This window comes from Lepus europaeus, chromosome 3 (assembly GCF_033115175.1).
Source record: "Lepus europaeus isolate LE1 chromosome 3, mLepTim1.pri, whole genome shotgun sequence".
NCBI lineage: Eukaryota > Metazoa > Chordata > Mammalia > Lagomorpha > Leporidae > Lepus > Lepus europaeus.
Window position 1 is genome coordinate 7,878,500 of NC_084829.1, and position 23,264 is coordinate 7,901,763.

At 49.7% G+C, this 23,264-nt stretch overlaps 1 long non-coding RNA gene across 1 annotated transcript; it reads right to left on the bottom strand.

Annotated features, from left to right (window-relative positions):
• Window positions 1–914: 914 nt before the first annotated feature.
• Window positions 915–12,946, bottom strand: LOC133756731 (uncharacterized). Its single transcript, XR_009865537.1, has 4 exons — window positions 12,868–12,946; window positions 3,544–3,695; window positions 1,699–1,835; window positions 915–1,602 (listed from the first exon to the last, which is right to left on the bottom strand). It is a non-coding gene; the product is annotated as an uncharacterized LOC133756731 (long non-coding RNA).
• Between the last annotated feature and the right edge of the window lie 10,318 nt (window positions 12,947–23,264).

Sequence of the window (23,264 nt, forward strand, 5' to 3'; positions counted from 1 at the left end):
CGCTTCCCTGGAATCCCTGCGCTGCCCTAACCTGTTGGGGACCTGCGGCAAGGAGGGAGGGGGCCAAAGCAGCCTGGTCCTTGCAGCACCGGCGGGCACCCAGTTAGGAATCGCCACACCCCAACTCCAGCTGAGCTCGCCCCTTGGAGTGAACAGCTGAGAGGCAGCCCCTGGGCTGGAGCACCTCACAGCACACACCTGGACACACACCTTACCACAGGTGCTAATCGAAGCTTCCAGCCCTGCCCTGGGGATCTGCAGTGAATTACAGGAAATCACTGGGCGGCATCCTGGATCCTGCTTGGTCCCTGAGTATCCTCAACCCAGCAAACCCCAGGCAGTTGCTCCTGGCGGCCTGTTGAGTCACCTGTAGGTTTGAACCTTTCTCCGTGGTTTGCCGAACACCAAATCCCTGAATTTCCCTCCAGACCCTATCCTTCTGACCCCTTAAGTTTGAAGCACTTGTGTCCCCAGATTCAAACCCAGGGCATAACCAGCATCCGCCATTTCTTCCCACCATCTTGTATTCACACCTTGGCCAGACCACAAGCATCTCCTTCATTCACATGGCTGGAGCATCAGTCTGCCCACAGCCTGCCTTTGGCCATGACAGTTCTGGGCTACAACTTGAACCAGGACCCAACCCCTGCCACACTGGCTCGGCCTGTGTACAGGGTAAAAGGTAAACTCCTGGTTCTGCCATTCAAGGCCCTTTGTGGCGTGGTTTCCTCCCCCCCCCCCCCCACTTCCCCGTGTGTCCCTGGGACACTCTTCACTAAAACCCAGGAAAGCGGCCAGTGCTGCAGAATATGGCCGCTACAGATTCCCAGGTCCTCTTTCCTACAGCCTCTGATGGTCACTTTCTATGGCAAGAAAAGAGAGAGAGACTTTATAATTAAATGATGGGTCTTCAGATGGGGAGATTCTTCTTGGTTATCTGGGCCCTTGGTTACAAGTGTCCTTGTAAGAGAGAGGCAGAGGGAAATGTGACCACAGAGGGCGAGGTGCCGTGACACCAGCAGAGACCTTGGAAGATGGCAGGAGGGAGCGGGGGCCAGGAATGGGCTCTCCCCAGAGCCTCGGGGAGGACCTTCGGCTTCTGAGAGCTTGACTTGAGTCCTCTGGAACTGCTTCTGGACTCTGACCTCCCGAACTCGAAGAGGATTGCTTGTGTATTGTTTGAAGCAGCCACCGGAATCTCATACACCTGCCCCAGCCCCACGTTCACCCGCTGAAGGGCTTTCCCCTTGCAGCATCCTGTCTTGGGCTTGTGCATGAATCTTCCATCACTGCCTCCTGATGGGAGGCAGGTTCTACAAACCAATCTACAAACATGCTTTAGTGCCTCCCAGTTAACAGTCTCCATTTGTAGCAAAACTGTCTCGCTAAGAATTAGCTGCATTTTGCTTCCATTCACTCTTCAGCCTATGCCACTGCGGCTTCCAGACCTACCCCACTCTGAAGCTGATCTCAAAGTCACCCAGGAGGTCCATGGTCAGGAGTCAGGTGAGCACTTTGCTCCTTATGAGGCTTCCTGGCAGCACTGGGGCTAGCGGCACTGGTCCCATCTCAATCTGTTGTCCTTTCTTTGTTTTTAAAGATCTATTCAAAAGACAATGTTAGGGGTAGAGAGAGTGGGAGAGGGAGAGAGAGAGAAAGATTCCATTAACGGGTTCATCCCCCAAATGCCCGCAGCACCTGGGGCTGGGCCAGGCTGAAGCTAGGATCCTCGAACTCCATCTGGGTCTCCCACGTGGATGGCAGCGGCCCAAGCACCTGGGCCATCTGCTGCTGCTTCCCCGGGGCGCTAAGGAGCTGAATTGGAAGCGGAGCATCTGATGGAGGCAATATACAGGGTAAAATGGACCAGATTTGTGAGCTGGAAGACCACGCCTTCACCACGACCCTGTGTGACCTCACCCCCCTACCTGACCCCACCTATATGCCCACCTGCCAATCAGGCTACATAACCACTCCCCTTTGGAAGTGGATTAAAGACCTGCAGCATGGTGGGCCCGGTCCTGTTTTTTCCTCCCTGCCCGTGATCCCCTTGCTGCCCCGCGCCTTCAGGGCACATGGCCTTCGGGCCACCCACCCCACGCTTTCTGGCCTGCGTGCTCCTCCACATGGCTGGCTCCTGGTGCTCAGTATGAATCTAGAATTCCCCTTCTCTTTTAGATAGAGCCCTCACTCTCCTATGCATTTCTCTCACTAAATAAAAAGCTTAAAACTTATCACGCTGCCTGGTTGATTTGTGCCAGTATTCAGAATTCTTCTCTGAATTCATGGCATGAACCCACACGGCTTATTAATTTCAGATATATTAATAAGCAAATGGGTAACACATCCAGGACTCGAACCAGCACCCACACGGGATGCTGGCACTGCAGGTGGCGGCCTAACCCACTGCACCACAGCTCCAGCCCTTTGATCTGCTGTATGTCTGCTTCTTTGAATTGCCTCCTTCTTCAACTTGTTCCTCAGGCTCCTAGATGAACCTCTGGATGTTAGTTTCTCAGCACTTAGCCTCCAACCCTCGTTTCTCTTTCGACACTCACTCCCTAGTGTGCTCTCACTCAGAAGCCTGGCTGGAGACACCATCCATGTCCTGATGAGGCCAGAATATCTAATAGCAGACGGCACCTCTCTGAGTTCTCCCTTCTTACTGCTTGCCTCCTCTTGTCGTCTTGCAGGCACAGCCAAAACCAAACGTGGAACTCCTGTAGCCATCTGCTACCCTGTCTCTCCACCTCGGGAAATGCTGCTTCCTTGCTGTTGGCCCAAGCTGGAACCCTGGGTCGCAAACGTCCTTCTCCCTTTTCCTCACTGCAGGACCTCACCCCCCACCCCATCTCCCACCCCCAACCCACAAGTCCAACGTTCCCATTCCTGACACATCCAGTGGCCTCACTCCTCCCCATGCTGCTCTTTCACTTCTCATCCTGAGTGTGGTTTCCACCCCGACTCCCTCCAGCCCACCCTTTAGGCCACAGCTGGGATGGAATCAGCTCTGTCACTGGCTTCCTTTTCACGTGCAATAAAATCCCAGGAGCTTACACTGGCCTTCCAAGGTCTTGATGGAAGGCACAATTTCAGATCCTAGCTATTAGGGATGATCCTAAACACCACCCAGGCCAGCCCTCCCCTCAGGCATTCGCACTTGCAGGGTCCTGTGCTTGTTCCCTCGCTTGTCTTCTGTAGTGACCTCAGGGCATCCCCTTGGGGACACCTTTCCCAGGCACCTCTGTAGCAGCCCCAATCTGTCTGCTGACTTCTCTTCATCCCTGCACAGTTGAGTTTCTGCACTGCCCTTTTCAAAATCTGATGCCACTTGATGGCAGATGTAGGTATTTACTGGTGCTGTGGGTTGGATACGGTGTGCTGAGGGCGTGGTCCCCAACACAACAGCACTGAGTGGTGGTGGAACATTTTAAGAGGTGGGGCCAAATGAGAAGAAGTTAGATCTTGGGGACACCACCCTTGGAAGGGATCAGTGCACCTCTTCTGGAAGTGGGTTAGGTCTCACAGGACTGGATTAGTTACCACGGAGCTCTGGCTCTCGCGTCCTCTCTGGCCACGTGACCTCCGTCTCTTGTCCACATCCCTGCTGAGTGATGCCATCTTCCAGATGGTGACGCAGCAGGAGGCCCTCACCAGCTGTGGTTGCCCCGTCTTGAATTTGTCTGCCTCCAGAACTGTGAGATAAACAAATCTCTTTTCATTATAACGTACCTAGTCTTAGGTATTTTTTAAAAATATTTATTTATTTATTTTGAAAGTCAGGGGTACAGAGAAAGAAGGAGAGACAGAGAGAGAGAGAGAGAAAGATCTCCCACACACTGGTTCACCCCCTGGCTGGTCACAACAGCCAGCACTGGGCCAGGCCAAAACCAGGAGCCAGGAGCTTCTTCTGGGCCTCCCACATGGGTGCAGGGGCCCAAGGCCTTGGACCATCTTCCACTGCTTTCCCAGGCCACTGATAGGGAGCTGGATCAGAAGTGGGGCAGCCGGGACATGAACTGGCACCCATAAGGGGGGGCCAGCATCTCAGGTGGCTTTACCTGCTATGCCACAGCACCAGTCCCCAGTTGGGTAATTTGTGATAGTCACTCTAGACAAACTGAGGCAATTCGTCCACTGGCCTTCATCCCCATCAGTAAGCCCCATGAAGATCAGACACCACCTCCAGGCTCCCCTCCACCAGAACCTGTGCCTGACAGGTGGTAGACACTTGAGTGTTAGATGAAGGAACCCACCTTTCTACCCATGTCTCTTTCCCAGGCTCCATGGACACCAAAGGACTCCCTCTTCCCAGACACACCTGGAGCAGCTCCCTTTGCCTGGAAGGACCTCACCGTTTCTGTGGGCCGATCACCTCACTGCCTTTCCTGCATGACCATCCTGCCCCTGGGGTCCACACCCAGCAGCTCAGCGTCGTGACTAGATGAGCTCTCCTCTTCCTCCCAACTCCCAGCTCTCCTGCGGGACTGACATGTCCCTTCCTGCAGCAGCATCTCCCAGTGGGTCTGCTTAGAGAGCCTGGCTTCTGATCAGAGAAGCCCAAAAATAGAGGAACAACTTAACTTTTACAACAATGAAATAAATGCAACTTTTCTAGGAAAGAATGCTGATGTCCAGCAGGAGTTAATCCCCCCCCACACTATGCTGTGATAACATCTCCTCCTTGTCGCTCGCACCCCCAAGCACAGCAGTCATTGTTTGCTTTGTACCTTTTGCGAGTAGGACCAGACTTCTCCCCTACCCTTGGGAGCTCCTTGGGCTGAGAGATGTGAACATGGTGCCTGGTGCACAGCAGGTACTCAGTATGTGTTTACTGAATGTGTTAAACCAAGGAACAGACGAGAAGTCTCATCCGTCTCCCTTCACAGGATGGATTCCTTGAAAGAGGCTTCTCAAAATCACAGCCCGAGCGCACAAGGCAGTAGGTATGGGGGTCCACGTTCTCACTGCTAACAAATGAGTGTGGCTGCACTGCTGCTGTGGCTTGACTCTTTGTCCCCATGAACTCGGGCATTTAGTCCCGACTCTACTGTTAGTGGTAGAAACTTACTCTAATTCTGGGGTTCAGCAGTGAGGCTCTTTGGGAAACAACAGGATAAGGTTATTAGGGTAGAGCCCCTATCACTGACTCCTGGTGACTTCTGTGAGACCACAGAGACACAAACAGCTGCACCCGCTCTCTGTCCCTGGCCACGTGGTGCTCTGTGCTGCCTCGGGGCTCGGACAGCAAGAATGTCACCACTACAGGCTGACCCAAGAGTGCCTGCCTGATCCTGGATTGTGAACCTCCTTAATCAAGAGCCAAAAAAAAAAAAAAAAAAAAAACCTCTTTCCTTTATAACACTGCCTGCCTCAGGTATTTTGTTATAGTAATGAAAACCTGACTATTATCACTGCTTTCTTACAACTTGCACATCTATAGCCTTAAAAGGAACTGTACTCTTGTCTGCCAGCAGCCTGAGTGCTCGCTGGCTACCACTCTTTGTCAGGCTCTCCTCATCCCAGACAGCACCATGAGGATGGAAGAGGAGTTTCTAGGGTCTGGGACAAACGACAGCTTTCGTTTTCCACTGTGTGAGAGGAATGCAAACCTCCCAGGTGCTGTCACTTTGGAAGGAGGACCCAACAGAACATTCAGAAACCAACATGCTACAGTTTGTAGCGTGCACTTTGACAGGTGCATCTTGACTTATTATTGGACTGAAAACGCGATTATTGAGCTAAAAAGGGTACTTTGAGGCCAGTACTGAAAGTATTTACATCCTTTTCTACTACTTTGGGCACACCTTTCTAGGAGGTGCTTTTAAAGAAGAAGATAACCTGTGTTTTTCTTGATGAGCTGTTGTGAATGTTCAAGTGTGTTTGCTGACAAGGGGGCCAAAACTAGGGTGCTGATAGCATCAGAAAAAAAATTGAAAGGAAAAAAACAAAGAGCAAAGCAGTTCCCAGCCGGGAGTCATCCAAGGAAGCAGAGCTATTTCCAGTGTTTTAAATTGGTTAATGGGAATTTGATTTTTACCCACTACCCACACACGCATCTTGGACAACAAAATCTACTAAATAATGAATAGGCAAACAAAAACACATTATAACATAATAGACTCAGGTGCTTGGGAGATAAAATCCTTCAAGATCCACGTGGGCTTTATGGGGGGCAGGAAAAGGTGTGGGTAAAGGGAGTTCCTCTTTTGAGTGGACTGTGAGCTGTCATCTGAAATACAGCGCTGTTGTCAAAATCCCCTGGCTCCCCACAGGTTCACTTGGTCTGTGCACACTCTGGCACTCTACCTTCTCACCCTGCCATTCTCCCATCTCTTCGTCCCCTAGATGATGCTATGATGTGAACATTTCTGTCCTCCTCTCACAGTCCTCCGGGGTGCAAGGCCCCCAGGGGCTCACCCATCAGCACCAGGTTTGAGAGTCGACTTCCCACCAACGATGAAAGCTGCCCACTAAGCTCCTGCTCTTCTCTTGGTTGTGCTAGCTGGTGTGGATGGCCTTGGCCTTGCAGCTGGGATGATCCACATGGGAATACTCTTCTCTCATGGTGCTTAGGCTTCAGCTGTTTATGGCTGCCTCAACCCTGAACACTATCCTAAATTCTGAACTCGGGGGAATGGTTTACCTAATTTTTTTTTTTTTTTTGACAGGCAGAGTGGACAGTGAGAGAGAGAGAGACAGAGAGAAAGGTCTTCCTTCTGCCATTGGTTCACCCTCCAATGGCCGCCGCGGCCGGTGTGCTGCGGCTGGCGCATCATGCTGATCCAAAGTCAGGAGCCAGGTGCTTCTTCTGGTCTCCCATGTGGGTGCAGGGCCCAAGCACTTGGGCCATCCTCCACTGCCTTCCCGGGCCACAGCAGAGAGCTGGACTGGAAGAGGGGCAACCGGGACAGGATCCGGCGCCCCGACTGGGACTAGAACCCGGTGTGCCGGCGCCGCAAGGTGGAGGATTAGCCTATTGAGCCGCGGCGGCGAGAATGGTTTACCTAACCCAGTGGCTTTGACTCTGCCTGCCTGTTGTGACCCCTGGGGTCTTTAAAGCAGCATGGATGACCTGGCCCAGCCCCCAGGGCTGAGAAGCTTGGTTATTAGCTGATGCACAGCCAGGATCTCTGTCCTGGTGCTCCTGCAGGGGGCAGCAACAGGGCCCTGGAGCACAGACATGGAGTGGACCACCAAGGAATGCTGGAGTCCTTTGGAAGTTCACAGGGGTTTTCTTAAACACAGGGTTCTTTTTTTTTTTTTTTTTTTTGACAGGCAGAGTGGACAGTGAGAGAGAGACAGAGAGAAAGGTCTTCCTTGGCCGTTGGTTCACCCTCCAATGGCCGCCGCGGTAGACTGTGCTGTGGCCGGCGCACCGCGCTGATCCAATGGTAGGAGCCAGGTGCTTCTCCTGGTCTCCCATGGGGTGCAGGGCCCAAAGACTTGGGCCATCCTCCACTGTACTCCCTGGCCACAGCAGAGAGCTGGCCTGGAAGAGGGGCAACTGGGACAGGATCGGTGCCCCGACCGGGACTAGAACCCGGAGTGCCGGCGCCGCAAGGCAGAGGATTAGCCTAGTGAGCCGCGGCGCCCGCTAACACAGGGTTCTAACTCCACATGTCTGAGGGACCCTGGATTTAAACAGAGACAGCAGCCAGAAACAGTGCCTACAGTACGCCACAATGGTGCTCGGATGGAGTCCCCACCGCTGTACTTCTGGGTGCAAACTCTGTCTCACCTGTGGCACAGGTCCCTGGACATGACCCCTGGAAGCCCTGCATTGTCTGCCTTGCCACCACCCTTGCAGGAATGGGGTTTGCATGACCCCTGCTTCTTCCCAAACCGGTGGAGGTCTCATGCACCAGGCCCGAGCGGTCCGTGCTCTGCTCTCTTGGGGAGGCTGGACGTGAGGCTCCACAGAGGTAGGGAAGGTGTTCAGAGGAACACCTCACCTCCCTGGGAGACTGAAAGAGGGTCAAGCATTTCCATGCCGGGTTCTGATGGATACTTAAGAATTGACCCCATGAAGTGAAGATGGGGAAAGAAAGAAAAAGGTACGAGGTTATTTTACCAAAGGATTTCTCAGAGATTCATACAGATCTTTTTAAAGATTTATTTGAAAGAGTTACAGAGAGAGGAGAGGCAGAGAGAGAGACAGAGAGAGGTCTTCCATCTGCTGGTTGACTCCCCAGTTGGCTGCAACAGCCAGAGCTGTGCCGATCAGAAGCCAGGAGCCAGGAGCTTCCTCCAGGTCTCCCACTTGGTGCAGGGACCCAAGGACTTGGATCATCTTCCATTGCTTTCCCAGGCCACAGCAGAGAGCTGGGTTGGAAGTGGAGCAGCTGGGACTCGAACCAGCGCCCATATGGGATGCCAGCACTGCAGGCAGCAGCTTTACCCGCTGTGCCACAGCTCCGGCTCCCAAGGATTCCTTTCTGTTTGTGGTGTCTCTTGTGTCCTTCAAGCTCTGGGGAACCTTTGTGAAACGCTGCAAGAAGGTAGGGGTAGGGGCAGCTGTTGTGGCGCAGCAGGGCACTCGCCTCCCATATTGCAGTGCTGGTTTGAGGTCCCAGCTTCTCTGCTTCCAAGTCAGCTTCCTGCTAGGCAGCTGGGAAGGCAGGGCATCATGGTCCAGTGCTTGGTCCCTGCCATCCGTGTAGGATATCCAGATAGGGTTCCCGGCTCCTGGTGTTGGCCTGACTGTTGTGGCCATTTGGGAAGTGAAACACTGGATGGAAACCCCACTCTCTGTCTCCCCATCTCGGTCTGTCACCCTACCTTTCAAATAAATAATAAAATATTTAAAATATTTTAAAAATGAATGTTGGAGTCATACAAGAGGTCTTTAAGAAGTTTACGGAATTATCTTTAGATTCTGTTGCCCCACCATCTTCTTCCCTATTTTACTTAAATAATTGCAAGTAATTCACTCACAAATATGTCCTGGGTCTAATTTGTGTCAGGCACCATTTTAGGCTCCAAAGATTCTGTAACAACTGACAAACAGAACCCTTGGCCCTAATAGAACTTCCGATCTCTCTGGGGAAACAGCCAACAGACCAGATAAGAAAGGCGACTTCTGCGTTGGACAGTGGGGAGTGCTAAGGAGAGAGCATCAGCAGGGAGGCGTGGGCATGGATGTCAGTTCTGGAAGGGCTCCTGGGGGACGTGGCTTCGAGTGAAGATGTGCGGACGTGAGCAAAGGACACACGTGGACATTTGGAGGCACAGCATTCCAGCCACAGGACCAGCAGCTGCAAGGGACTCAGAGTGGGGCTAACCAGGACAGGTGTTCAGGAAAGCGGTGAGAGGTGAGAGCACAGATGAGGCCGCTCGCAGGGGGAACGTGGGCCGCGTGGACGCGGGGGCCATTGGAGAGTCAGTAGAAACGGGACATGACCTGGCTTCCATCTGCACAACGTCACTCTGCGAGCCATTGGGAGGAACGGGAGGCGGACAAGCACAGACCTCACGCAGCCCATAAAGGAGCTCTCAGAGTCCTCCCAGCCGGAGCGGCTGGTGACTCACAGCAGGGCGGAGGCACTGGGCTGATGGGAAGTCAGGTTCTGATGTAGGCCTGACAGGTCTGCTGACTGGGCAGATGGGCTGAGGGCTGAGAGAGAGAGAGAGAGGAGTTAAGGAGGATTGAGGGTTTTTGCCAGGGCAACGAGGAGTTGTCATGAAATGAGGTGGAAAACGTGTTTGGAGGGAACAGTCGCTCAACACTGACCATATTTAATTGGAGATGTCTGCGGACCTGTAGAATGGGCAGTTGGATATTCGAGTCCCCGGGAGTGATGTGGCCCAGATACGCAATTCAGAGTCGACAGGACGGGGATGGCATTTAAAGCCCTGAGCCAGGGAGCAGCAAGTGCAGAGGAGAGAAGCGGTGCTAGGGCTGTGCCCGGGGGCATCTCGCTATTTTTTAGAAGAATTGGAAAAAAAGAATCTTACAAGGAATAGCTAGGAAGGTAGGAAGAAAATCTGATACTTGTCCAAGAGACAAAGTAGAACTGTTTCAAAGAGGAGGGAGGAGCAGATGTTTCAGATCTGTTAATATGTCCTGAGCGGCCCTGGCAAACCCAGGTGACACCTGTTGACTTGGTTTAATCATTTCTAGCACTCCGTTCACCCTGAAATAAATCCTAGCCCAGACAATACAATGACAGGCCCCCTACTCATAGGTCAGGGGTGATGAGCGTTAAAGACACACCTCTAGACCTGTTGATGTGTAGGTTACTGATGACCTTGAGAATAGAAGTTTCTGTAGAAAGGTGGCAGAAAAAAATTCAATTGGAATGGGTTCAACAGGAGGAAGGAGGGGCTTGGGGTCAAAGAGTATAAACAGTACTTTGCTCTTGAGCAAAGAAAAGGATCATAACAGTCAGTAGAGGAGAGAGTGGGTCAACAGGGTCTTGTTTCCTTAACATGAAAGAAAACTCAACACATTATTTTATTCTGGATCATAAAGATGAACCATAAAAGAAGAAGACATTGATGCTGTAGGAGACAGAGGAAGCATTTCTAGTGATGTCCTTGAGTGAGTGTAGAGGGAGACCACCAGATGGGCTGGCTTTCCAGGGAGCAGGGTCAGCTGTGATGAGCGGAGGGCAGGCATCACCCGTGAGCACAGATACAGAGATGGGCCAATACTGTGGGCAGGGGGAGTTCACATCGGTCCTCTTCTGCTGTTTTCTATTTTCTCCTTGTATGGGAAGCACTATCATGAACCAAGGTGGAGGATGGAAGGAATATTGGAGGTTTGGGACGGCTGAGAAAGTCTGAAATGGAGCTCCGGAAAAGGATGGGAGAGTGAGTAGACCAGGGCCGCTGGCTATCATTGCCTGGTGGCCTGGTGGCTCCACCTGCAGCCTGTGTAATGTACCTGAACCCCAGGTTGGTTCTGCTGCATGGTTCAATTGGTGAGTAAACAGGGGGCTGGCTTTTGCTAGGCTTGAGATTTAAGCAAGCGAAGTGGCAAAGGCAGAGAGAGAGGCAACAGAGAGTGTGTTTAGGGGAGAAATAATACTTGACTGTGGGGCTTAAGCTGAGTTGATTAATAAAACAATTACCAATGAGCTTGTAGTTCCCAGCCTTGTGCACAAACAACATACAGGTTCATCACTTCTCTGATATGCTGATAATTTCTAGAGGGTCACCTGTTGATTGGTTTATTGGGAGGCTGTATTTCATGCCTTCCCTTCTCGTTCTATTATTGCTGTGTAGCTCAGGCCTTGACCACTTCCTGCCCGATTATCTCTATCTTGAGTATTTCTCCTGGTGTCATGTGCTCACTTCCAAACAACGTACGCTTATTTTGGCCAGAATCATAGCGAGATGACAGGCTTTTAATGTCACTGTTCTGTCCCAAAGGAATAGCTCCACACCTCCAATCACACACCTCACTGATCCTCTGCCCAGATTTGTTAGGTCTTTCTGCTTTGCAAACTTGTCTCTCACGTTGCGTTCACTCTACGCCAGCAGACTGGCTTCCTCACTGCCCCTTTCTGCTTTGGCGTGCTGTGCCTTCCTCTGCTTTTCAGAATTCCACCTGCTACTGGCACTAAAGGGCCGCAGTTGCTGATACAAGCAGGAGTGGGATTGGAGTCATGGATAGATACACAAACGTATATGCTCTCATACATATACAAATACATACAACTAACATTTGCATTTCAAATTTTTGCAATAAACATGCCTTCATATCACTTCTATAATTTTATAATTAACAAAGTTTAAATTTAATTTTTGAAGAACTCTTTCTAGGTATTCTTTGACAATAAGTATTTCTTTAGACCCAGCAACAGGTCTAGTGCCTTTATCTTTGGGGTATAAAACATAATTTCCTCACAACATTTTTATAATAGCAAACCCCATTGGAAGCAAATTAAAAATCCCAAATTTAAATTTATTAAAAGTTAAGTTAAAAATGACAAATTCATCACATCCTGCACAATGTGGTTCATCTTAGTGTTTCACAGTATAGCCTCCACCATCAGAGTCTCTAGGTTTGAATTTCAGCTCTTACCATCTGCCTGCAGGCAGCTAAATTTTCTGTGCTTCAGTTTCTTTTTTACTTTTAAAAACTTAGTATTTATTTTGAAAGTTAGAGTTACAGAGAGAGAAGGAGAGACACACACACAGAGAGAGAGAGAGAGAGAGAGAGAGAGAGATCTTTCATCTGCAGGTTCACTCCCCAGATGGCTACAATGGCCAGTGCTGGGCCATGCTGAAGCCAGGAACAAAGAGCTTCATCCAGCTCTCCCATGTGGTGGCAGGGGCTCAAATACTGGAGCCATATGCTGCTTTTCCCTAGGCCATTAACAGGGAGCTGGAGCAGAAGTGGAGCAGCCAGGACACGAATTGGCACCCAAATGGGATGCTGGTGTTACAGGGTGGCCCCGCCCACAATACCACAATGCCTGCCCACTGTGCTTAAGTTTCTTCATCATGAGGAAGAGATGGATTATTACATGTAAAGTAGTTAAAATCTTGCCTGGTTCACCTACAATGTAGAAAATAGGAGAAAGTACTTCCCCAACCTAATAACAGAAAAATAAACTACAAACAAAACAAAACAAAAGATAGATAACTACAAGATTATAACTTGCCATAAACCTACCAGAAAGCTGAGGCCACAGGGCAACCAAATATCCTTAAATCCATGGAAATGGGACCCTCCAAGGAAGGACAGAGCATGAGGACTGATTCCCACAGGACCCAGGAGAGGAGGTGCTGGGACTGTACACTTGGTAACAAACATTCAGCTAAACTTTCTAATACACTGTGGAAGACCAAGTGTCGGTTGGCATGAAGAATCCAGAAACCCGGAGAGCTACAGACACAAAGGAAGTTTGCACTCACATATAAGATCTTCTTCTACAAGGGTTGCTCATGGGAAATGCTGGGCGCAGAGCAGGAAACAAGAGAATCTCCTGTGGTGGTGCATGCCTGGAAAAGAGGAGCAGATGTTATTGTAGGAAAGGCATAAAACTCCCACTGGATCCCCTTTCCTTTAAAAAAAAAAAATTAAGTTGATGGGGCACTGGTGCAGCTAGGGGAAGGGTAAAAGGAAAAACAACTTCCTGTACTCCTGGAGAAAGGATAGGGAAGAGTTCTGGGTCTAGGATCATATATCGGTAGGAATAAAGGTCTCCTACATCTAGGGGAGGGGCAGGGAGCTATCCATAGGAGACCCACTCTGGACACCAGGCAGTTCTTCTCGACCAGGAAGAGGATCGGGGTCAATAAGAAAGCCCTGTCACTAGAACCTAGACAGGTAGGACCCACCTGAGACTGAAGGGACCAACACAACAGAGAACCCTCCCCACCCGGCTAGGAAGCAGCAAGCAGTGAGCAAGAGTAGCCTGCTTCTGGGCAGGGACAGAGGCCACCCCTTCGTGGGCACAGGGGGGACTGAGCTGAGGATGGAGCAGAATAATCGAGAAAAATCCCTGGGAACCCTGCCCTAAGCACAGGGTAATGTCAGAGGAGCTGAAGCTAGGGATGGGCTGATGGTACACTGAGGCGGCAATAAAACTAAAGCCCACCTCGACTCCCGAGTGGGTGTCCTCCTCAGAAGGCACTATGTCAGCATCCTGCATTCCCAACACTGATGGCCTAGCCTGGGAGGTGTGCCCACTGGTAAGTGGAAATGCCGTTTGACTTGGTGTCAATTATTCTACACATTAGGTCCAACAGTCGCTCAAAAATTACAAGGCACACACAAAACAAAATAAAAACAAAAAGCCATCAACTCAGAGACTCAGAATCCAATATTGCAGCTATCATACAAGGAATTTAAAATAATTCAGACGTTGATAGTTTGGGGGGGGGGGGAGTACACCACATCCATAAAGAGATGGAAATTCCAGCAGAGAGATGGAAATTTTAAGAAAAAGTCAAAAAGAAGTACGAGAGGGAAGAAACCCTCATGACGTAAGTGAAGACTCCCTTCAACAGGCTCTTCATTAGACTTGAGGGGACCAAGAGAAGAATCAATAAACCTGAAGACAGGTTAATACAAGTTAATACAAGTTACCACAGAGAGAGAGACACGGGTAGATAGAACGGAACATTCAAGAGCTGTGGAATCATATCATACGACCTAACAATGGGTGACCAGAACCCCAGGAGAAGAGAGTGGTAACTGGGCAAGTCATTATGAAAATGGACATTCCAGGGGCAGGTGCTGTGTGCAGAGCAGGGTAAGCCACTGTTTGGAATACCTACCACTAATGCTGGACTGCTGGTTCCAGTCCTGCTACTCTGTTTCCTAGCTAGCTTCCTGCTAATGGACCTGGGGAGGCAGCTGCTGATGGACTTGGGCTCCTGCCACCCCCATGGGGGAACTCAGGTGGAGTCCTGGCCCCTCACTTGAGCCTGGCCCACCCTCAGCTGTCGCAGGCACTTGCAGAGTGAACCAGCGGATGCAGATGGAAATCTCTCTGTCTCTGCTCTCTTTCTCTTCCCCCTTTCTCTCTGTCACTCTGCCTTTCAAATAAATGAATCTTTTTTTAAAAAAATGAATATTTCAAAATGTAAAAATATATCAAACTACAGATCCAAGAAGAGGACCACAACCATGAAAATAACACACAAATAACAACAAAACCAAGCCTAAATACATCGTATTCAATGAGTAGGTTTAAAAACTGCATGGAAAGTACGGTCCCATTTGGCACAAACTGAGGTTTTTTTTTTTTTTTTTTGAAAAACAATAATCAGATATTTTGTTATTTATGTACAGTGAGAACTCAGGAGAGTTTTTGTTTCTGCTTTGTATTTTATATTTTCTTTGAATTAAAGATGAGCAATAAAGCTATTTTCATGGACAACACCTCTGCCAGTTTTTTGAATAGGGGAGTTTATCCCATTTACTTTCCTAAAAAATGTGTTATGATTAGTTCTTCATTTTTAATTTTTAACATTTATTTGTTTATGCTATGTGAGCTTTTTTTTCTCAAATAGTTGGCTACATAGTGAATTTATTATTTGGTTATCATTGGCTTTTTTTTTTTTTTTTAATTTGACAGATAGAGTTAGACAGTGAGAGAGACACAGAGGGAAGGATCTTCTTTCTGTTGGTTCACCCCCCCCAGTGGCTGCTACAGCCAGAACTATGCCAATCCGAAGCCAGGAGCCAGGTGCTTCCTCCTGGTCTCCCATGCGGGTGCAGGGGCCCAAGCACCTGGGCCATCCTCCACAGCCTTCCCGGGCCACAGCAGAGAGCTGGACTGGAAGAGGAGCAACTGGGACAGAATCCAGTGCACATATGGGATGCCGGCGCCACAGGCAGAGGATTACCAAGTGAGCCACGGCGCCAGCAAAAAGTTATCATTGCCTTTAAAGTTTCAAGAACATTCTTGAATATGTACATACAAGAGTCTTCAAAACCTTCATGGAAATATGTATTATGAAAAAACTAAACATGGATTTCAATTTTTTCCACCAAAATAAATTCCATTTTACCATGAACTTTTAAAAATACCCTTGAATGGGACCGATGCTGGGGCCTAGCAGGTTAAGCCTCCACCTGTAATGCTGACCTCCCGTAGAGGTGCGGTTCGAGTCCTGGCTGCTCTACTTCTAATCCAGCTTGCTGCTAATGAGCCTGGGAAACCAACAAAAGATGGCCCAAGTGCTTGAGTCCCTGCACCTATGTGGGAGACCAGGATGAATCTCCTGGCTCCTGGCTTCAGCTTAGCCCAGTGCCGGCTATTGTGGCCATTTGGGGAGTAAGCCAGCAGATGGAGGATCTCTCTCTCTCTCTGTCTCTCTCTCCTCCCACCATCTGTCTCCCATTCTCTCTCTCTTGAATGCTGCTGTTCACATAAATAATACAAAATAAAAGTACCCTGGTATTTGCCTACCAGTCCCAAGAATAAAATATTGCCATACTGAGAATTCTATTGAATGTCTTTGAACCAAACGACATAAAAAGCTCATTGTATTCCCATCAGCTACCCCTTCTTCCTGCTTATGTGAGGTGTTGGACAATACTTACTTTCAAGCTTTTATTTTACATCGCTGTGAAGTGGGTTCATGGTGCACTGCTTAGCAACTCGCCTGAGTGGGACGAGGCAGAACACAGTCACCGGGAACGAGCCAGGTGAAGCGGACGTAGGAGCTGTAGTCAGGCATCAGAGGGCTAAAGAAGCGTAAGACCCTTGTGAGTGAGCTCCCCAAGGTTCAAGAAGCTGTCCAGAGTGGATGGCGTCATGACCACACCGGCCTCATCACACCACAGCCGGGGAGCAGCCCTCCTGGGTTATATGCCTCAGGGGAGGGGGCTCCCTAGGCTCAAGCTCTGAGGGATGACTGAGGGATGCATCTGGGGGAGAGAGGAACAGAGTCTGGCAGTTGAGTGAGGCAGTGATGTTGCGTTGCCAAGAGGGTCAGGAACCAGGCCCAGCCTGCTCAGGCAGGGGCTCCCTGTGCATCCCAGCGCATTCTATTGCTGTTCTGGAGAACTACAAGCAAGAAGGGGAGGGAGGTTGGGTTGGCCCAAGGCCACCTGGAGCACCGTCCTGCAGGTGTAGCCCTAGACCTGCAATTTACAGTCGTGAAGATGTGATTCTCTGGCTACTTCCGTCTTCACTGCGGTCCTCGCTGTCTTGAGGGTTTTACGCTGCTTTGCTACAGTAGTCCTCAGACGTCAACGTGCACGGAAACCACACGGGATCTTGTTGGTTGCAGATTCTGCCTCAGTCGGTCTGCAGTGCAATCCAAGAGTTAGAATTTTTAATAAGCTCCCAGGTGACGTGATGACGCTGGCCTGTGGGACACACTTTGGGTAGCGTATAGAGGATTTCATAGTCAAGCGATGGAGACCCAGCATGTGAACAATAGGTACTGCTGAAGAAGACACCGAAAGAAATTATAGAAAAGCAAGATTTAAAGACATACAAAACTTTGTAGAAAGCTAAATATTCCAAATTAAAAAGCCCACTGGAAACTAGGCAAAATGAAGAGATTCAAACCCTGAACACATGCTGGTGAACGTTCTGAAATTTATATATAAGGAAAGAATCCTATTAACACCCTGAGAAAAGATCATATATCAGAAAAAGGGATGGGAGTAGGAAATTCAGACTGGTCTCAGAATTATAATCTAGATGCTGTACTTTTAAAAATATAATTTAGGTGCTAAAATCAATAAAGCAAACATTAACTATAGAATTCATTTTTTTAAGATTTATCATTTTGAAAATCAGAGTTAGAGAGAAGGGGAGGAGATGAGAGAGAGAGAGAGAGAGAGAGAGAGAGAGAGAGAGAGAGAGAGAAATGGGGGGGGGGGGATGATTTGATTTTCCATTTGCTGGTTCACTCCCCAAATGCCTGCAACATCCAGATACTGTCCAGGCCAAAGCCAGGAGCCAGGAACTTCATCTGGGTCTCCCACATGGGTGGCAGGGGCCCAAGCACTTGGGCCATCCTCCACTGCCACCCCAGGTACATCAGAAGCAGTGTAGCCGGGACTCAGATCAGCACTCCAATACAATATGCTGGTGTGGTAAGTAGTGGATTAACCCACTGCATCACAATGCTGGCCCCCAAATCAAACATCTTTACCTGATTAAAAAGCTGATTTGGAAATCCTGCATCACTTTTTTGCATGGACATCAACGCAGAGTAAGTTGGCATCTGTTTCTAATCTAAAAAATAGCTTAAGAGGGCTATACAGTCAAACGTCTAAGGAAACATCATTATTCCTCTTAATTTCCAAAGAATACAGCCTCATTCAATACATGTATTTCACTTAATGAGCATACCCAAAATCCCTTTGTTCAAATAGAAATTTCTGGCACCTAAGACAATGAAATTCATTTTAAAGTTGTTTATCAATAGAGTTACCTATGGAAAACTTTGAGAAAGGTTGGGAAACAACTTACACAATCACATTTTCTCTTCTCTCTTTAAATGTCTAGTGAAATCATATCACCATAAAAGAAAATTCTCTTTTTCAAGAGTTTTAGTCCATATTTAATATTCTCTGGGTACGTCCCTGTGTGTAGATTCTTTACCAACTGATTACATCGGGGTAACAAAACCAATTGTAGGTCCTAAGTCTTTGTGACAGAAATATCGGCAGAATTGTACAGGCATGCACCTTTTGGCCAACATTAAAATTAGGCCTTGAATATCCGATATTTCATCCATTGTACCTTCTTGCTCAGGGCTTAAGTACACATAGAAGAATCTACAGTCTCACACAGGCAGGTCAGACATAATGCACACCAAATGCACATCACAGTGGTGTAACCATGACTTTCTGCTCAAGTTTTAGCATCTCTGCGCATTTGTCCTAAACACAGTGGCGTAATTCCTGGTGTTCAGCCACATGCTGACACCCACTGCAGCATCCTCCCTGTCTATCAAAGGGAGCGTGGCATGGCCTTGGCCTTGGGAGGCGTGTGGGTTGCGACGTGTGGTCAGGCAGCTGCAGAGGCCCTGCCGGCCAAGCCAGCTGCTCACATCTGTGTCAGGAGGCTTGAGGAGTCTGGAACTTCTGAGCAGCAGAGCTATCTCTGCCAAACACTTCCTGGCAAAGATGTTTGTCTGCAAAATAGACACAATAATGAGGGCCTCGTATGGACTTTAAGAAATGTTCCACGTCCTGGAAACAGAGTCGGCAGAAGTGGAGGAAGAAAGGCACTCTTCCCCTGGGAGAAAAATCGTCATTACAGGAGTTCTGTGTCTTTATAAAAAAGATTTATTAATTTATTGGAAAGGCAGAGTTACAGAGAGAGTTGGAGAGAGAGAGAGAGCGAGCTTCCATTCATTGTTTCATACCCCGAACAGCCACAACAGCCAGGGTGGGCCAGGCTGAAGCCAGGAGCCAGAAGCTTCATCTAGGTCTCCCACATAGGTGGCAGGGGCCCAGGCACTTGGGTCATCTTCTGCTGCTTTCCCAGGCACATTAGCAGGGAGCTGGATTGGAAATGGAGCAGCCAGGATTTAAACAGGTACTCATATGGGATGCTGGCATGGCAGGCAGTGGCACCATCCCCATACAAAAGTTCTAAACCTTGTCCCTTGTTAAGTCAATGAGAGCTATTTTTAAAATGCAAATGAGGCTAGTGAATTTTACAGTTCACATGGAAGCAGTTCTGAGTCTCCTAGGGGGTTCTTCCTGGTCATAGGACCCCCGGTTCACTCCACAGCTGGCCACAACCGTCAGGGCTGGTCCAGGCTGACACCGGGCGCCAGGAACTTAGCTGGTGGCAGTCAGGGACTCTCACGGTCGCTGTTACGAGCTGAATCATGTTCCCCAGTCCTAACCCCAGGACCTCGGAATGCGACTCTAATTGGAGATGGGCTCATTAATGAGGTAATTAATTAAAATGAGGTCATTAGGGTGGGCCCTAATCGCGTATGACAGGTGTCCTGATCGGAAGATGAGCCCGGGGAAGATGGGAGGACCACAGACAAGCCAAGGAGAGGGCCCTAGGGGAAGCTGATTCTGCTAAGTGCTTGATGCCAGGCTTTCAAAACCGTGCGGAGAGGGAGTTCTGGGGTTTGAGCCACCCAAGTCTGTCCTCGCGTGGAGACACTGAGCCTGAGAAATCCTTGTGGAAGAAGATGCGGATCCCAAGAATTAACTATTGCTAATGGCGTGGCTTCTGTGTCCTGATACACGGTTCTTTGAAGGGGGCACCTTTTTCTGCCATGACTCTGAACCTCCTGTTCTTATTTCCTCCCCATGCTTTTTGAAGCACAACAAGAGACAATGGGACCAACAAGCAAGATAGCAAGTGAAGTCGCTGAGAGAGCTCTGGCCGCTGTCCCGGCTGTCTACAGAGGCGAGAGCTGACGTCCACCCCACAGGACCCTCTGCCTGGGACGCTCCACAGTGTGCAGAGGTTATGGGTAGGTTCACTTCTGCTACCCACCAAGTAGGCGTTTTTGGACGGATTTTGGCGTTTGTGGGGTACAGAAAGTGAACCCTCCTTTGGTTCACATTTCATGTCACTGCCAGTCCTTTCCATCCTCTCCCATCCACCTGTGTGACCTCTCGTTGGCCGGAGTGCACCTGCCAACACTAGGATCCTTTCTCGCTTTGCAATGAGACCAAGTCCCATTGTTGTGCCTCTGTTTCATTTATTCGTGTGGAGCAATCCTTCTCCAAGTTGGGATCAGGGGTTGTATAAAAGACTCTGCCTTTTAGATCTTGGCAGCAGGCATGGGGAGTGTTGTTGGCAGACTGTGAAATAATCACTGGACACCCATCTTGGGTATCAGCTACTGATGGAAGTGCCCAGTCTTGTAGATTCAGGGGTTCTGAGCATGGTGGATGGGCAATTTCTTCATGGGCTGTCTAGGAGCCCTTCTACCCACACTCCACACAGGAGCAAAAGCAATGCTAGGAGCTCCACTGCACCCAAGCCTGGTCTCTCAGCACCTCTTGAACTTGCTCCCAACTCACAGCAGCAACACTTGGGACATTCCATCTTCAATATTCTTTTTGAAAAGGCAAACCAATTAGGATGTGCTTTGAGGACGTCCCAAGCTCGCAGCAAGATGTTTTATTTTCACAGCTGTACTCACACACTCCAAGGGAGATAGCATGAGGTCATGTTGGTGACAGCACAATTGTCACCTTGCTGAAGAGGGGAGCCTGGTGATCTCCATGGAGAAGTGAGGGGAGGCATTCAGCTGCAAGCTCAGACCCTGTTTGCAGCGATCATCGCGACCCTGGAGCAGGGCTGGGAGTGGAAGTTGCTAGGAGCTGCTGAACACAGATGACATCATCGCACCACCACACCTGGTGTGGGCCTGACAGCCTGGGAGAAGGCTTGGCCTAGAAGGAAAACAACTCCAGCTAAGTTGACCACTTTTATGTGCTGGGGAGGACACAGTGTCATGAAAGTTCTTCTCTCTTCCACCTTCCCTTTAGGTTCGGCAGTCACCACGTCCATGAAATTATGACCGCGACGGCAAGCCATGAGCGTCCTCCATGGCCAGGACCAACAGCTCCAGCCCCGTGGAATTTTGTGAGTTGAGGAGCCCTTCCCGTTGGAGCCGTCACAGCCGGGGGCTCTGGAGGCACTAGCAGTCCTCGTGCCATTTTCCCAGCCACAGTACTCCTCGCGGGTTTTCAGTTAGGCCCCCAGGGCCTGTGCACACCGCATATACACTGAAGCTGGCGTGGGTCATAGTGTCCCCGCCTGCCGCGTCTGCAGCTGTTCACAGGCAATTGGCAGGATGCTGGACACAGTGTTTCTCTGCTCCAGTTCTCTGCAGTTAAGGGACACACTCCTTCTTTACGTGACCTGGAGCTGCTTCCACGGGCAGCTCCGGACTCAGCTTCTGCTGTGATATGGATGTGCCTCCCCTCGCTACCCAGGGCAACAGTGCAGAGAGGCGAGGCCTCAGAAAGAGTAGGTCGTGGGGTTTAAGGTCATGACTGTGAGGGCAGATTTGTGGAGCCAGCATTGTGGTGCAGTGGTTTAAGCTTTGGCTTGCAACACCAGGCATCCCCTGTTCGAGCGTTGGTTCGAGTCTTGGCTGCTCCACCTCCAATCCAGCTTCCTGGTAATGCACCCGGGAAGGAGATGAGGGCCGCAGTGCCTGGACCCCTGCCACCCACAGGGAGACCAGGGTGAAGCTCCTGGCTCCTGGCTTTGGCCTGGCCCAGATCTGACTGTTGCAGCCATTTAGGAAGTAGACCAGTGGATGGAAGATCGATCGATCTCTCTCTCTCTCTCTTTCTCTCGCTCTCTGTCACTCTGCCTTTCAAAAACAAATCTTATAAAAAAAGAAAAAGAGTGGGCATGTTAGAAAGCTGAGTTGGCCCCTCTTGCTGTCTCCTGCACGTGCATTCTTCCTGTTTTCCACCGTGAGACCATGCGGCACGAGGGCCCTCCACGCCAGTGCCACGCTCTTGAACTTCCCAGCCTCCAGAGCTGTGAGCCAAATACATTTCCATTGGCTATCAATTCCCCAGTCCCAGATATTCCAAACTAGGTGCAGAAAACAGACTAAGACTCTATCCTCCTGGGTGTGCTGTCCACCCCAGGGAATTAATCAGAATCCTAAAAATGGAAATAAAAAGGGGAAATTGCAGAAACAACAAATGGCACCAAAACCATAAGGCACCTTGCACACAAATGAGGCTAAAAAAAAATCCCTAAGCGCTCTGATTACTCACTCTCAGGGCTCGGTCCAGCTCATATAGGAGTTAGTGGAAAAACTGGTTTTAATTACATTTTAATCATCAGTTTCTTTCTTTGCTAGGCACTACTGCTTTGGTGGTTCTCAAGCCACGTGTTTCAGTATCAAGCACCAAGAGTGAGCCTTAGCATCAGCCTGCTGGGGTCAATGGTCGGTCGTTTCTGAGCCCAGTCTGGGCGCTAAGTCCCCTGTGCCTGGCTCAGCACCACCTCTGATGAGGAGCACTCTGGACCACTGCTGGCCGCAATTCAGTGACTGGGCCTTCATGTCCCCGAGGTGACGCTCTCATTACGTCCCATGTGTGCATGCTGATTCCACAAGGCCACTGACGCTCCCCCAGAAAGGGTATCGAGACACAGGGCATCACTTAGAACAGGGGTTAGAGTATCAGATCTGGGGCACAGACGTTTGGGGCAGTGACGAGATGCCTCTTGGGACACCAGCATCCCCTATCGGAGTGCCTGGGTTCAAGTCTCCAGCTTCCTGATAAACCATACCCTGCCACCCACATGGCAGAGCCACATTGAGTTCCAGTTTCCTGGCTCTGGCCTGGCCCAGCCCTGGCTGTTGTGGGTATTTGGGGAATGAACCCATGAGTAGAAGATCTCTCTTACTTTCTGTTTTTGTCTCTCTCTGTCTTTAAAATAAATAAATAATAAATAAATAAATAACGTCAAGAACATCAGAGTTTCAGGGCCAACATCATGGCTCAGCAGGTTAAGCCACCACATGCAATGCTGGCATCCGATATGAACTCCAGTTTGAGCCCCAGCTGTTCCACTTCTGATCCAGCTCTCTGCTAATGTGCCTGGGAAAGCAGTGGCAGATGGCCCAAGTGCTTGAGCCCCTGCTGTCCATATGGGAGAACCCGGATGGAGATTCAGGCTCCTTGGCTTTAGTCTGGCCCAACCCTGGCTGTTGTGGCCATTTAGGGAGTGAACCCGCAGTTGGAAGATCTCTCTCTATCTATGTCTCTCCCTCTCTCTGTATAACTCTGCCTTTCAAACAAATTAAATAAATCTTATTAAAAAATATCAGACTTTCAACAACCTTCTTTCTCTCCCACCCCCAAGTAGTCTGGACAT